Source organism: Manis javanica, chromosome 2 (assembly GCF_040802235.1).
Source record: "Manis javanica isolate MJ-LG chromosome 2, MJ_LKY, whole genome shotgun sequence".
NCBI classification, from domain to species: domain Eukaryota; kingdom Metazoa; phylum Chordata; class Mammalia; order Pholidota; family Manidae; genus Manis; species Manis javanica.
Window position 1 is genome coordinate 117640993 of NC_133157.1, and position 8907 is coordinate 117649899.

The window sequence follows — 8907 nt, forward strand, 5'->3', positions numbered from 1 at the left end:
TGTATTACTGGCGCAGAGCCTGTTTATTTATAAATGTATACAGTTTGGGTTTTCTTGTAATGTGAGCATGGGAGTGTTGCAGGGTTACTTAATACTAGTCTTCACATTTTCTGTTTTTGGTTTTTTTTTTTTTAATGGCAGCTAAAGATATAGATACAGATTACTGTTAAAACTGCAACCTTCTTTTTTAAGATATATTCTCATAATTTACAGCATGCAAGCCTGGTGGGTTTTTTTTTCTCTCCTTTACTATTTTTTTTTAATCATCACACTTTTGTTTTCTTTGAGAGGGCATCTCTCATATTTATTGATCAAATGGTAGTTAACAACAATAAAATTCTGTATAGGGGACTCAATGCACAATTAATAATCAACCCCAAGCCTAATTCTCAACAGTCTCCAATCTTCTGAAGCATAACGAACAAGTTCTTACATGGTGAAGAAGTTCTTACATAGTGAATAAGTTCTTACATGGTGAACAGTGCAAGGGCAGTCATATCACAGAAACTTTCAGTTTTGATCACGCATCATGAACTATAAACAATCAAGTCAGATATGATTATTCATTTGATTTTTATACTTGATTTATATGTGAATCCCACATTTCTCCCTTATTATTATTATTTTTTTAAATAAAGTGCTGAAGTGGAAGGTAGATGCAAGATAAAGGTAGAAAACATAATTTAGTGCTGTAAGAGGGCAAATGTAGATGATCAAGTCTGTGCCTATAGACTAAGTATTAATCCAAGCTAGACAAGGGCAACAAAACATCCACGGATGCAGATTTCTCTCAAAATGGGGGGTGAGATTCTAAGCCTCACCTCTGTTGATCCCCAATTTCTCACCTGATGGCCCCCCTGCGACTGTGCCTGTCTTAGGTTGTTCCTCCCTTGAGGAATCTTACCCGTCTCTGGCTAACCAGTCATCTTCCGGGGGCATACAGGGAAATGTAAAGTTGGTAAGTGAGAGAGAACAATATTGCTTGAAAAGGTTAGCTTTTTACTTCTTTGCAGATTTATTCCCTGTGGCTTCTATGCCCAGCATTTGTCTTGAGGTATCTTTACCACTTGGAAGAATTATAATACTTGTTAATTTTCAATATGAGGGATGAATTCTACTAAAGGGTTGTAATTAGGAAGGAAGAAGAAAAGCTATAGAAGTAGCAGATGGAAGAAAACATGGGAAGATTGATTATTTCTTTGACATATCTTCTTGTAGAGTAACATAAGCATGTATAGGTTTTAACAAACTACTAATTAAATTGCGTACACACATTAACATAATAGGAATACGGCTACATAACAAAAGCAGACCTACAATTACCAGCAAGCCTGGTATTTTTAATCAAATGAAATATTTATGGAATGGGTTTCTTCTTCATTATAAATTCATTAGGACTTTCCAATACCTACCTACTGTGATATTTACAATATCTACCAAACCTTAAAATTTTCCAAATACTGGGATTTTACCAGTGTTTCTTTGATAAACTGCATGTGCAGAATTTGAAATTTTAACATTGGCTCCTAAATTATACAAAGAATACAGGTGTGTAGTACATTAGAATTTATACTGAAACATAAGTTCCTCTTGAAACAAGGTATAAAACTTTATACAGATTTTCCATTTTATGAACTGGAATACTTTATATTAGTTTTTCTCACTACACCTTCCTCATTTTCGTTCACTTAACCTGCCAACTATTTTATTTTTTCTTCTTATGAAGTAGTTTTTAGTATTTGCTTTATTTATTTTTTACTTTGACACCTTTACAGATTGGTAGCCTTTATTTTTCCACCTTGATAAAAATGTGTACATATGTGCATATATATATATATATATTTTTTTTTTAATCATATTACCTTTATCAATGGAAACCAAGCTATACTGTTTTTGAGCCAATTAAAAAAACTGCGATTTTTCCAGTGTAGCTTTGCAAGGTGGTGAACACACATGAACTGATGCAGTGTATTCTGGACTACTGAAAGAAAACCACCATAAGGGTTTTGTTGAGAGCCTTAGTGTTGTCTGAAAAGCAAGAAGGGAGGCAGTTGGCTGCTAATACATAAAAAAGAGGGAAAAAGAGTAGTTTAGTCTTAAGGTAAAAATATCTGGTTGTCCTAGAACATGCAAGAACATAGTAAAAGCTAAACTTGAGGGTGTATAGTAAGGTATACAAGGCTTGGGGAAAGTGAATTTCATTTGTTGGTTTATAATACCTGCAAATAATGAGTTAGAAAAGAAGCAGGTGTGTTGAAATTCTGACCATATTTTATCACTTTTAGTGGATTTATTCATAAGAGGTAAAAAGTAATGAATCTTCTACTCTAAAATATTTCTGTTCAAATGCGATCAGTCTTTAAGTGGAGGACTAAATGCTCTGTCACAGCAGACTTATAATATTGATCATTCAAGGAAATGTTGACTATTCTGTGAACTATATTTGGCCAGCACAAGTGAAAATAGAGAAAGATTGTAAATAGATCAATCCAAATGACTTATTTTATTTTTTTATATTTTTGCTATCATTAATCTACAATTACATGAAGAACACTATGTTTACCAGGCTACCCCCTCAGCAAGTCCCCGACAGACCCCACTACAGTCACTGTCCATCAGCACAGCAAGTTGCTGTATAAACACCACCTGTCTTCTCTGTGTCGTATAGCCCTCCCTGTACCCCGGACAATACTGTACATGCTAATCGTAATGTCCCCTTTCTTTTTCCCTGCCCTTATCCCTCCCTTCCTATCCGCAGTCCCTTTCCCTTTGGAAACTGTTAGTCCATTCTTGGGTTCTGTCATTCTGCTGCTGTTTTGTTCCTTCAGTTTTTCTTTGTTCTTATACTCCACATATGAGTGAAATCATTTGGTACTTGTCTTTCCCTGCATGGCTTATTTCACTGAGCATAATAACATCTAGCTCCATCCATGTTGTTGCAAATGGTAGGATTTCTTTTCTTAGGGCTGAATAATATTCCATTGTGTATATGTACCACCTCTTCTTTACCCATTCATCTACTCATGGACACTTAGCCAACCTATTGTAAATAGTGCTGTGATAAACATAGGGGTGAATCTGTCTTTTTCAAACGTGGCTGCTGCATTCTTAGGGTAAATTCCTAGAAGTGGAAGAATTCTCTTCTTTTTTAAGGCTGAGTAATAGTTTCTTTCTCTGTCTCTATGTCTGTGTGTGTATGTGTGTATGTGTATATATAAAACATTTTCTTCATCCATTTGTCTGTCAGTGGACACACACAGAAGTTCCTTCCATGTCTTGACTCTTGTGAATAATGTTGCAATGCACATGGGATGCAAAGACCTCTTTGCATACTGATTTTACTTACTTTGGGTATATATCCATAGCAGAAATTGCTAGATCATATAGTAGCTCTATTTTTAATTTTTAAGGAACTTCTACACTTTTTCTTTTCTTTCTTTTTTTTCTTTTGCCACACTGTTTTTCTAATAGCTATACCATGCCAGTTAACTTTTTGTATCTTACTTTTTTTCCCTCGTAGGAATGTGTCGAGCTTGTTGTACTTCGTAGAATTCCACATTTTCCCTCTTAGTATCATGCACATAATAAACATCAGTTCCTATTTGTGGAAAGAATGGTATTTTACTCTATTAGACCTAGAGATTTACATCAAATGGTGAGCACTGGGTGGAAAAGTAGAAACCCTGAGCTTCTCCCCCAGAGCTCTAGATGTATCTCCTGGTCCTTATGAGTGACTGCTGCTCAGTCTTTTCTCCTATTGTCTGTGTGTTTGGTATGCAAAATGTTTCTTTGTTAAATGCATACAAAAAGTGACAAAGACCAAGGCTCTGAAATTTTACCTTTAAACCAATTTCCAGATATTTATCTTATATTAATATAGTCCAACATTTGTACACACAGCCATTACCATAGTTCTTTAGTGTGTGCAGTTGCCATCTCCTATATCTGGCCTTTGGGGTTACCTGGCAGCTACATTTCCATCAGTAACTATGAAAAACAATTTGTGTGTGTGGATAAAGTGAAGAATCCTATGGCCAGGTTTCTCACCTGCCCCCGGTTGGCTAGCTCACTACACATGTGTGGGCAATACATGGTTATTGAGTCTATATAAAAAGCCCAGCCCCGTGCTCTGCGCAACATGGTATTGCTGCAACGCTGCCGGTTAGCAGAGACGAGGGTGGGGGTGGTGGTACTACTGAGGACAAGAGACTGAGATGGCTGCATGGGTATAGACAGGCCCAGAGGCACAAACTAGCTTGCTGCATGCAGACTCACTCTGAGTGGATGGGATTCTAGTGATTGACCTGCCACTGTGAAAATAAAGTTGGGTATAACCCTTTCACCCCAAGAACATTCTACTGTAATTTCTTTGGTCACATGGAATCCATAGTGAACTTGCCCAAGGCTGAAACTCATTGGCAAGACACTAATTTGAGACAGTTTTCAGGTCAGGGACAGGCAGGCAGCATCCAGGTAAGGGCAGCAGATTTCCTGAGGTGCAGATGGAGCTGAGTGTCCAGGGAGACCGACACAGTCAGAGTTGGCCCAGAAGACAGAGTAAAGGCAACACCGAGAGATACTCCAGAGGTCTGAAGGTTGTGGAAAGACCACTTAAGGGTCCTTCATTTCTGCAGAATATTAGTCATCAAATGGGTGTGAAGAAACAGCTGAAGGCCAAGAAAACAGCCACTTTAAAGGATGAGAGAGAATAACACTCAGCTGGCAGGGACCAAGATTAATGCCTGTTCCCACCAGCCAGCCAGAAGCACCTTTAAGTCTGTGATTCATGGGGCATCAGGTAGGGTGCCCTGAAGAGCCATGCCTCACTGGTGGGAAATAATCATCCCTAGACTAAAAGCTGTTTGAATCCTGCCTAAGGCACCTTAAAAGCAAGACTCAAAAGCATCGAAGTGTACCCCAGTGATTAACTGCATCCCAAAACAAAGCCCCAGAACGTTTACAGGAATAGGAAACAATCCAGCAACCAACCAGGTAAAATTACAATCCATCAAGGTCATCCGTCATGCAAATAAGCAAGAAAATATGACTCAGAATGTGTACGAGTCAATCCATCGAAACTGAAGGAGAACTGACACAGATGTTAGAATTAGCAGGCAAGTACAGTAAAAGGGTAATGATGACTTTATTCCATTTATTTAAAAAGCAGAGGAAAGACTGTACATGTTAAGTAGAGATCCAAATCACACTTTTATACATGAAACTACGATGTCTCGGATTAAAAATACACTGGATGGCATTAATTACAGCTTAGATATTACCGAAGAAAAGATTAAACTTGAAGACATAGCAATAGAAACCACCCAAAATAAACAGAGAAAAACACTTAAAAATACTAAGATTGGTAAGCTATAAGAGAACTTCAAAAGAAACCTTTCAAAATTAAATGCAGAGGGAAAAAAGACTGAAAAACAAAAGCACAGCACAAGGTAATGGGTTCAATAACACTAATCCTTAGGGAAATGTAGTGCAATCAGCACTACAATAATGCATTACCTTCAGCAAAAAAGAAAGAGAAAAAAGAAAATAACAAGTGTTGGCAAAGATGTGGAGAAACTGGAACCCTTGAGCCCTATTGGAGGGAATGCGAAATGCTGCAGCCGCTATGGAAAACAGTATGGTGGTTCCTCAAATATCTAAAATAGAATTACCCAATTATTCAGCAATTCTACTTCTGGGTATGTACCCAAAAGAGCTGAAAGCAGGGTCTTGAAGAGATTGCTATAGCAGCATTATCCATCATAACTTAAATGTGGAAAAAACCTAAGTGTCCACCAACAAATAAACAGATAAGCAAGGTGTGGTCCATATAAACAATGGGATATTATTTATTCTTAAAAAGGAAGGAAATTCTGTAATATGTTACAACATAGAGGAACCTTGACATTATGCTAATGAAATAAGCCAGCCACAAAAAAACACAAATACCATGCGATTCCCTTACATGAGGTCCCTAAAGGATTAGCCTACCTTGGAAATCTATAAGAGAGAAACCTCCCCATCTGTAACTCATAAAACCCTTGCCATCAGAAACATGTACAAATCCTCAATCTCAAAATGAGCTGGATCTCCTTCCCCAAATCATTGACATGATTTGAAAAAAGCCAGGGAACCTTCCTCCTTGTCAGGCTGTGGTGCAACGTTAGGAGAGGTGACCGCAGCTATTACAGGGCACCTCTGGAAAACTAACAGGCAGAGACCTTCGCTGGGAAAGGGAAACTTCAGAGGAATATTCAAAAACTGGTAAAACAGCTCCTCTGATATGGATCTCTGCAAAAGTTATAAAGTGTTTTTTTAAATAATTTTTTGGTAAATTGGGAAATACCAGCAGATTGACCACTTGCAGAACTCGTCTTGGCAGACTGGCTTCCGAAGTGGCTTTCAGAGAAGTGAGTTTCCCTGGAGTGACCTCAAGCCAAGTTGGCTCCTGACACTGCTCACACACTGTCCAGTTCTCAGTGTCCTACGTTGAGGCCAGGCCACATTGGGACCCGGGGGGAATGTAACCTCAAAGGTCTGCAAGGAGTTGTGAGTCAACACGGAAGCCATCTCTCTATCTCCTGAAGAGGGTCAGGGGCAAGGAGGACTTCGTGACAACTCAGGGCTGCTGGCTTCCAGAAGACATTCCACCCTGTGGGTCCCGACCAACAGGCCCCCCAGGAGAGGTAGCCCAGCAACCTCCACCTGAAACCAGCCCCACACGTGACAGGAGGCACCACTGGAGCAGCAGCATCCTGAGCCCTCAAAGTCCATTCCAGGCCCTCTCTCCTCCCAGAGCCAAAGTGAGTCATTTTCTCTCCCAGACCCTCAGACTCATTTTTTGTTCTCCTGGGCCAATAAGTAGAGAACTTTCTGTGGCTTTCTTCTTGCCCTGTGGCCTCGGGAAGGACTCTTCAGTGATAGCCTCAAATGGCCCACCTCTAATAGCAGCCAGAACACCTGCCTCCCTGGGCTGTTCATGCCTACATTTCTCTGGCCCTCCGTGAGCTCTAATGGTCCACATATTGCATGCATAATTTTAAGTCTAACATATTTTAGACATACGAAGATATGGAGAATCAAATAGCTAGATCTGTGCAGCTCTTCAACAGATTAAGAAACCCGTTATGAAGGTGTCGGTTGAGAGCATCTTGTCCCTCCCCAATCCCTTCCTATCCTCCAGAGGAGACATCAGTCCTAAACTTGGAGTTTACTCTTCCCATTTATGAGCCACATATTTTTCCAGAGTCACCAAAAAAAAAAAAAGTATTTTTATAAAGAAAAGAAAATTGATTTTACACTCCACAGACAGGAGCAGTGGCTCTCAGACATTTGGGCCTCATGGGACAGTTAGCTGTCAAAATCAATTTAGGGCACTGGTAGGACTGTCCATTTTTCAGAGTAAGAACATGAAAAAAGGAAACCCAGAAAACTATCATCTGCCATCACAGTAGCTTCATGAAAGAAACGCCATTTGTCATAGAAAATATAGTAAGAACATTCTCTCAAAATTTAAAAAAGGGAATACATTTAGATAAAAAGTCTTAGTTTTTCTCATTTCCACACAAAGCCTAGAAAAACTTCATTTTGCGTCACCTCAGCATTTACAACTCACTAATTTAGAAACCCAGACTTCTGTGACCTGTGTCTCTAAGACGTGGGGACCTTCCAGAGGGAAACCCACCATCCTGGATGCAGAGGGAGCGTTTGTCACTCCATGCCCCTCAGATGCCCAACTCGGGGTCTGGTAGTTGCCTGGGTCCATTTTCTTATCTGATCCCACACCTCGCCAGCCCATCCCCATCTCAGCTCAGACCTGTAGGACTCACATGATACCTTCCCTTCTTCTCCAGTGTCCCCAGTACACTGGCCACCACCCAGGACCTCCCCTCAATGTGTCCGGCACTGCTTGTGCTCAGAGACACTTGGCCAGTCCCTGAGGCAGCAGTGTGCAAGGGTCACGGGGGACCAGAGTGACTTGCTGAAATGTCAAAGGGGAGAAAGGTAAGAAAATCCATCCATACAGCAGCCCCACCTCAGTGACCTAGCCCTGCTCCCCCCACTGGGCACAAACCAATGTGCTTTCTCACTCACCCACCACCCATGCTGGGATAAAGGGCAGGGAAGGAGCCGGTATTTTGCAATAACCCCTAGGTAAGCCAGCTCTGCCTCTCCACCCTGAGCTGAGAACCACTGACTTGGCACAAGCTAGTACAAGATACAAAAGCACCATCACCAAAAGCAAAAATATCCCTAAAAGCAAGAAAAACCCATTTCATGAAGGAGGAAGCAGAAGTCCACCATTAAGTGACACCCAGAGCATGGGGCTGGTTACAGACCATGCTGAAAAATGATGTGTTTCTGAATCCTGAGTCCAGGTGTCCCTTCAACTCCCCGGCTGCCCCCATGTCAGTCTGGCACCACTGACGAGTCAGCTTCTTATTCCAAGACCGACTGTTCCCTTACCCAGCCTGGGCCTCCATTTCCAGGGAGCTGCATGGGCCCGTGGAGCAGATGATCTCTCAGAATCAGGACAAGGGAGCCTGGAAACTCAGAGCTGAGACAGGGTGCCTCAAATGGGTCTAATTTTTTACAGGCACACAGCAGTGTCCCAAACTCAATTCAAAGGACAGCTCTGCTTGACCTCAGAATGGGTGGAGCAACCACTGACAGGTCCAGTCTCCTAGCTCCTCCAAGGTGGGGCACGCCCGCCCTCAGTCTGGGGAACAACTTCAGAGCCTCCAGCTCACAGAGGGGCCATGAGGGGCTGCAGCCAAGAAGGTCTGGGCAGCAGTAGGGGGCTGGCTCCTGGGGGCAGCAGGGGAGGAAACCTCTCACAGGTGACCTGCTATGCTCCTCAGCCTGTCCCCCAGGGTCTGGCTGCAGCCCCCACCTCAAGCCAGCCCACCT